Genomic DNA, 7,680 nt, shown 5'->3' on the forward strand with positions numbered 1-7,680 from the left:
GAGCAGAGGAGAAGTCCACAGCCCACTGCCTGCTCTTGCCCCTCATCATCACCATGTTCAGGATGGGTTAAAGGACTTGTACATGCACTTTAGGACTTAAAGCAAAGAGCACGATCCCTCTCTCTGGATCACAGGACAGTAGACGGCAAACGTTTCTTCACAACCCTGTGGCAGCAGGAAAACTGCCCACGCTGCTAATCCTTTCATTAAGGATTAAGCAGTGCTTAGCTCAGAATGAAATCAAGATCCTCCAGAACATTCAGTGGGCAGGGAGCCCTGCATTTAAAAGACAGCTCAATCCTGGAGCTTCAAGCCTTGGAGTAGGTGAGAAGAGGAATTCCCAGAGATAAGTAAAGAAATTCGAGTCAGAAGCTAATATGCTGAGCCCTGACATGACTCTTCCAGATTGTGGGCAGCGAGTGGGTCATGGCAGCGGGCACACACCAGCCTACGTATACACGCACCGAAAGTGCACACATGCGCCTACACGCCCACACAAACACACACGCCCTAGCAGCTCACACCACATCTCCTGCAAGCACAAAGGCACTTGCTACCCGAGGATGGGGCTGTCAGCAAAACTGCCCTCACCCAAACAGCTCTCCCTTCTCCAGCTTGGGCGAGAGCCAACGTCCACCAACAATCCAAGGGGCGTTTTTTCTCCGGGACCCAGGTCCCGCAGGGTCCCTCCCTGCCCTCCTCACAGCCCTTTTCCTTTGTCTGAAACAGATTTCACAGGATTCCTTCTGAGGTAGCTCCAGTTCCGCGCAGCGGTGCCCGTCCCTCAACGCTGGAGCTCCAGGCAGCCTGGCCGCTCTCACTCCCAGGAAACTTCGCCGCCGCCCCACGCGAAAAAAGGGCACGGGAAGGGAAGCGGCAGGGAGCGGGAGCGGATCCCTGGGGCTGAGGACACCTTCGGAGCCCAGGTGCGGGAGCCAGAAACGAGGCAAGGCAGGCTGGTGCATGCCTTCTCCACGTGGAAGAAGGGAGGAAGGATAGTGGCGACACACAGGTGCCCCTGTGGGCTCTCAGAGCTCCCATTTCCTGGCGGGGTGGAGGACAGTAGGGTTAGGGTCTCCTGGCAGACAGCTGCCCAGAGCCCCAAGCCTGGCCCCAGCGAGACGTGCGCATAGCATGCTCTCCGGGAAAGAGCCAAGCCGGGTACATGCCACCGGCGCCTGTCTGGGACACTGTTCCCCATTGTTTGGTTCGCTCCCAGCCTCAGAGGGCGGAGGAAGTGAAATCTGGCTTTCCAGTTGGCACCAGGGTTCTCGCCCCTGCCAGCACACGCCCACGCGCGGAGCCCCACCTCCCGCCCCGCGCGTCCCAGGCTCCTTCGTCGTGCTCTACCCACACCTGGATGCTTCAGGAAATATCCGAATCGTTCAGTGCGTTTCACCTCCTGGGTGAGCGATTTGATGCTTGAGCTCGAAAGTGGATCCTTTTCGTAATCCTCCTGCCTCTTGGCACACAGTGGCAGGCGAACATGCACCGCGGCCCGGAGGAGCTAGCTGGAGGCTTGGGGTCGCGGCGGCGCTGGTCCGCGTGGACACAGCCTCGCACACGCACCATCCCGACACCGGGAGCTGCCAAGCCACAGGACATCAGTGGAGACGAGCGCCTGCGGCCACACATGCTGGACAGCCGGGGCGCGGCAGGCGGGTCCCTCGCTCGCTCTCCGTCCTCCTCCCTCGCCACCGCCTTGCCTCCACCTCTCCCGCTCCTTTCCCCGCCTCCGCCCCTCGTGCGCGCTGGTGCGCCTCCCTCCGCCTGGGCTCCCTTGCACGGGACGCCCCTGAGCCCGTGACCCCCGGCGGGCGCGCGACGCCCTCACTCCCACGCGTGGTGAGCAGCAGGAGGAGAAGACGGAGGGACGGCTGGAGTTGGTGGCCTGGGCGCCCTGGCAGTGGGCTGCACTGGCGTCACTGCATCAGGCTGGGCCCGCCGCCTCCTGCTCCAGTGGCCATTGCTCTAGGTACTGGTTGCGCTCTTCCCTGCCCGGGCTCCCCTACTCCTCCGTCCCACAGCGCCCTGCTTGGCGCGGCCCCAGGGACATGGCCGCGGGCGGGGATGGAGGGTGATCCCGGCCTACACTCTCGGGGAGGCTTCCACCGCGGGAGCGGATTGTTGGACCAGGGGCGAACCCAGAAGAGTGACACAGACCTTGGCAGGGCTACACCAGGAATGTGGCTAATAGCAACAACAATCTTTGTACTCATGGGAATTTTTTTTTTAAGCCTGTATTTTATTTAATATTAACCAGGAGTCAGTCTCCTCCTCTAGGAATTGCAGAGCCTCCCTTAGGCAATTTCCCGTTTAACTCTCCCAGCATGTCCCTGTGATCTTTGGTAGCTGTATCTTAGACCCAGCAAGGGGGGCCCTATCCTGCCCCTCCCTCTTTAGGAAGCTTCCTCCTGCTCCCCTTGTGGAGGGATCCGGATGGGCCCCGTCCGGATTTAGACCAATCTCTGGGTACTGGGGACTCTGGAATTCCCTGCCCGCCTCCACGGTGTTGGGGGTAGCGGATCTCCTGCCCCTCTGTCTGCCCCAGGGCGGCTCAGTCCCCCGTGTGATGTGTTCATAGGCCCAAGGAGGGGCCAAGACTCGACTCTGGAGGCAGGTGGTCGGAGGTTGGACCTGGGGGCCAGGACGTCCTGGAGTAGAAAGAGAAGGAGGGCCTCTCACCCCGCTGCCCTTCCTGAGCTGAACAGGTCATTATCACGGAGTATTTGTTAGAGGAGGGCCTTGTCGCCCTGTTCTCAGCTCTTGCTGCAGCTGCCCAGGGCCCCCTCTCCAGAGGTACACCCTGTCCTGGGGCTGGAGGAGGGGTGGCCCAGCCATTTCACCCAACCTTGGCAAACTCCGAGGGGCCACATATCCTCTGGGACACCCAGTGGGGTCGGCTGAGGCTTGGTGGGGCCTGCACTGCAGTGGGACATCTCTCTCTTCCTGCTCCTGCTCCCTCCCCCTACTGATTACTAATAAATGCCCTACAGGCCAAACTCAGTCTCAGGATCTGCTTCTGGAGACTCCAAACTGTGACAATTTATCAAGATGGGAGGATAGAGTATATTTTATTTGACAGTTGCTGTCTTGATTCTTACATTTGAATCTTTAGATAATAGTGTGTGAGCCCCCATGGTAGCCTTGCCCTGGGCCTGTGAGGGTTAGGGCCAGGCCTGACAGGGAGGTCAGCATCGAGGCTCTGGGAAGATGTGGATTCGATTCTTGGCTTAGCTATTGGCCAACGCTAGGGGTCCTGGGACAGTCTCTTCATTTCTTTTCTCAGCTTCCAAGGCGAGCACATCTGAGTTTGTTCTGGCCATCTCACAGGTGGCTGAGAAGCTGGAGGAGGCAAGGCCAGTGGAGGGCAGGTTACAGTCTGTGGTCTGTAAAGCCCCATGTGCATAGATGAGCTGGCAGTGATAGGACTGTCCCACTCCAGTGTGAAACTGCAACGGGGGTCGACTCATCTCTCCCACCCCAAGGAGCAGATCTGAGACTGGCCAGAAATCAAAGAAAAGTCAACACCCGACACAATCCAAGCTTTTTTTTAAGGTTATATACTTGGCCATCCTTATTATAGCGACGTTTGGCTCCAAAAGAGTCATGTTCAATACCCCAAAATTGTTATGTCATGTTTCAAGGAAGCAGAATGAGGACAGTGGGAAAACAAACAGAATGAAGATCACCCAAAGTGGGACTGCAAGGCACAGAAGTTTGAGGAAATGAGAAGAAACCAGGATTGGCCTCCTGTCCTGTTTTGTCATGAAGGCTGGGCTTTAGCTGCTGTAAAGATCTGGGCTCTGGAAGCCCTGGGCACACATGGAAAAACAGCTAATTACTCCTCATGGTCACCTGGAGTGACGTACCCACTGAAGACAAGGCTTTGGGAACCCAAGTGGCCACCGTCCAAAAAATAACATGAAGAGCAAGAGGAATTCAAGACTGAACTCAAGTGATGAGGTTAAAGCTGGACCACTCAAAGGAATGCAGTGACACGCTCGGAGTCCTGAATGCTCAGCTCAAGAGTTAAAAATCTGTGTTTTCTTAGAACAGAGCTAAAAAACAATTATTAATTGAACTGCAAGGCTAAAACCCAAACTCAAAATTTTGCCTACAAGTTGCCAAATTACAAAGTCAATTGACTTATGAGCCTCCCATATTTCATGTGTGAGAGATAGTTATCACCAGGAAAAAGTGGGAATCTGGGAGTGGAAATGGGGCCATAAAAGAGACTTTGGATAAGCCTAGAAACTCAAGCTCCCAGGCCCCTCTTGGCAGCAGCAACAGAGACTTTTCCCTTCTGTATGAGGCTGTCCCTGCCTTATTTGAGGCCCTATCTGACCTCCCCTGACACAGTTACCTTGGAGAGGGAATTAATCTCCTACCCTGCCCACCAGCCCATCTCCTCTGACCTCTGTCACTCTTAATACTTGGATCAGATGCAGGCACACCTTGGGAGGCCAGTTACAAAGTCAATCCCAGGAACAGGAAGAATTGCAAGGTTTTGAGAATTTAAATAGAAAAGTATACATGTGAATGAGCCTAGATTTGTCAATTTGAGTGCGCTGTCCAGTGACGCTGGTTTCAATGTATCATCTAGATAAATTGATTGACTTCTGGACTCAGCTAGATGAGAATGAGAAGGAGGAAATCCCCTGGTATTTGTATAGTAAAAAATCCAAAGAATCAAGAAGAAGGCAATATTGAAGTGCATTTTCACATGTAGCCGGCTCACTTCTCTTGTAACCATGTCTCCTGAAGGGGCCTCCACCAAGGCTTTTGGAGAATCATTGGTGAAAGAAGCACTGCCACCTATAGAAATTACCACAGTGGCTGCTCTCAGTGACCAGGGGTGCTGTGAAAGACAGTGCAGTTGAAAGGAGCTCTCTTATTTAAGTGGAGTGATGGGAACCTGGATTAGCAGAGGACAAGTTGTAGTACTTAACCTTCAGTGCTGAGGAGGGTGTGAGGACAGACATGAACAGAGGAGCTCAAGTAGACTTCAGAGTGATGTGACCCACAGAGAATTTGCTGATCACCAACATCCAACTGAGGTCCTGTTTGATCTGTAGGACAGACAAAATGTCTAGGTCTGGTAAACAAAAGGCTGAGTAAAACTCCCCTCCAAAAATTCCCAAATCTGAACCTGTTCTGAGAGATGACTAGAGGCATTTGAGTAAAGGAAAGATGGGCCTACCCGCGGAGTGAGAATTGAGAATGTTGGTTACAACCGGAAGAGCCGGCAAGAGCCAGTTTTTAATAAACAAGTGGCAGTGGAAGAGTGTCTCAGGCTCAGTGGTAGCAGCTGCTGCTCCTCAACAGAAAATTCCTAACCCACGGGTCACCACGCTTGGATGAGCCACAAATGGAAAAAGTGTCCGAGCCACAAAACATTGAGGGTTGTAAGTATTGTGCATTGCTAAAAAAATAAATAAACATTTTTATAGCCATTAAACGTTGATAATTGAAAAAAGAAATAGGTATAAATCTAAAAGAATAATACAAGATTTGTAGGAGGAATGCTACAAAAGGCTGATGTAAGAAATCGAAAAAAAACAAAGTAAAGGCAGAGATATTCCATGTTTGTGGATGAGAAGGCTCAGTGTTGTTAAGACCAGTTAATCTCAACTTGACTTATGGATTCAATGCAGTTCAAATCAAAGTCCCAGCAAGATATTCTGTGGGTACTGACAAATTTATTCAAAAGTCTCTATGGCAAGGCAAAACACAACATAATACTGAAGAAAAACAAAGTTGGAGGACTGACTTTAAGACTTAATATAAAGCTACATTGATCAAGACAGTGCCTACTAGGAAAAGAAGAAAGAAATAATCAATGGAACAGAAGAGAGCCCAGAAGTAAACCTACATAAATGTAGTAAACTGATCTTTGACAAAGAAGCAAAGTCAACCCAATGGAGAATGGATGGTTTCTTTTTCTTTTTTCTACTGTCCTTTTTATGTTCTGGAATAACTGGACATCCACATGAAAAAAAATTAATATAGATACAGACCTAAACTATTCATAAAATGAACTCAAAATGGATCATAGACTTAAATGAAAATGCAAAAGTATAAAACTTCAAGAAGATAATATAAGAGAAAATCAAGGTAACTTTGACTTTGGTGATGACTTTTTAGATAGAACACCAAAAGCACGATAAGTCAGACTTCATTAAAATTGAAAACTTCTGCTCTGCAAAAGACACTGTTAAGGGAGTGAGAAGACAAACCACAGTCTGCAAGAAAATATTTGCAAAACACATATCAGACAACGGACTTGTATCCAAAATATACAAACAACTCTTAAAACTCAAAGTAACAAAGTGAATATTTCTATTTAAAAGTAGGCAAGAGATCTGAACAGATAACTGTAGATAAGACTGCACACCTTTTAGAGAGCTAAAATCCAAAATACTGATGACACCCAATGCTGGTGAGGAGGTGGAGCAACAAGAACTCCCAGTCAGTGCTGGCGGGAGTGTCAAATGGTACAACCGCTTTGGAAGACAGTTTGGTGGTTTCTTACAAAGCTAAACATATGGTTCCCATGAAGTCCAGCAATTGTGCTCCTGGGTATTAACCCAAATGAGTTGAAAACTTGTGTCCACACAAAACCCTACAGACAAATGTTTATAGCAGCTTCACTCATAATTGCCAAAAAGAAACATCCAAGATGCCCTTCAATAGGTGAGTGGATGAAGACAGTGGCGCCTCCATATAATGGAATACTATTCAGCAATAAAAGCAAGTGAGCTATCAAGCCATGAAAAGACATGGAGGCACCTTAAATGGATATTGTTGAGCTAAAGAAGCCAGTCTGAAAAAGCTGTAATGCTGTATGATTCCAACTATATGACCTTCTGGAAAAGGCAAAGATGATAATACTAGGGAAAGTTGGGGCCCAAAGCCTGGAGGTAAGATACATGGGACCTCTGTGTGTTTTCTGCACAATTTTTCTGTAAACCTAAAAATGCTCTAAAAGAATTAACTGTGTTAAAAATTTGATCACTTGGGGCCGGCCCGGTGGCACAGTGGTTAAGTGCACACGTTCCGATTCTCAGCGGCCCAGGGTTCGCCGGTTTGGATCCCAGGTGTGTACACGGCACCACTTGGCATGCCATGCTGTGGTAGACATCCCACATATAAAGTAGACAAAGATGGGCACGGATGTTACCTCAGTGCCAGGCTTCCTCTGCAAAAAGAGGAGGACTGGCAGTAGTTAGCTCAGGGCTAATCTTCCTCAGGAAAAAAAAAATTTGATCGCTCTTCACTATGTGAGGACACAGCGAGAAAGCAGCCATCTGCAAGCCAGGAAGGGAGCTCTCACCCAGGCCCACATTGCCTGGCACCTGATCTTGGACTTACCAGCCTCTAGAAGTGTGAGAAGATAAATTTCTGCTGCTGAAGCCAAAAAAAAATCATTCAAAATGTTTTCTTTTGAGGAAGATTAGCCCTAAGCTAACTACTGCCAGTCCTCCTCTTTTTTGCTGATGAAGCCTGGATTTGAAAGTAGGCTTTTCAAGTATAAAATTTGATCTAAAAGAAGTTATATATCAAATTGTCAAAAGTCATCAAATTGTACAATTTTAATGGGTGCATTTTTGTACATAAATTATACCTCAATAAAATAGGTTCACAGAAGCAAACTCACGTTTTTAATAAAAAATTGAA

The 7,680-nt window shown here is 49.4% G+C and overlaps 1 protein-coding gene across 1 annotated transcript in view; it reads right to left on the reverse strand.

Moving 5' to 3' along the window:
- LOC100065856 (solute carrier family 28 member 3-like) overlaps positions 1 to 1,700 on the reverse strand; it is a 111,847-nt gene extending 110,147 nt beyond the window's left edge. Inside the window, exon 1 of the mRNA XM_070249123.1 lies at positions 1,357 to 1,700. The gene's annotated coding sequence lies outside the window, so the exon portion shown is untranslated. The remainder of the gene's footprint in view (positions 1 to 1,356) is intronic.
- Positions 1,701 to 7,680: the final 5,980 nt, after the last annotated feature.

This window comes from Equus caballus, chromosome 23 (assembly GCF_041296265.1).
Source record: "Equus caballus isolate H_3958 breed thoroughbred chromosome 23, TB-T2T, whole genome shotgun sequence".
Taxonomy (NCBI): domain Eukaryota; kingdom Metazoa; phylum Chordata; class Mammalia; order Perissodactyla; family Equidae; genus Equus; species Equus caballus.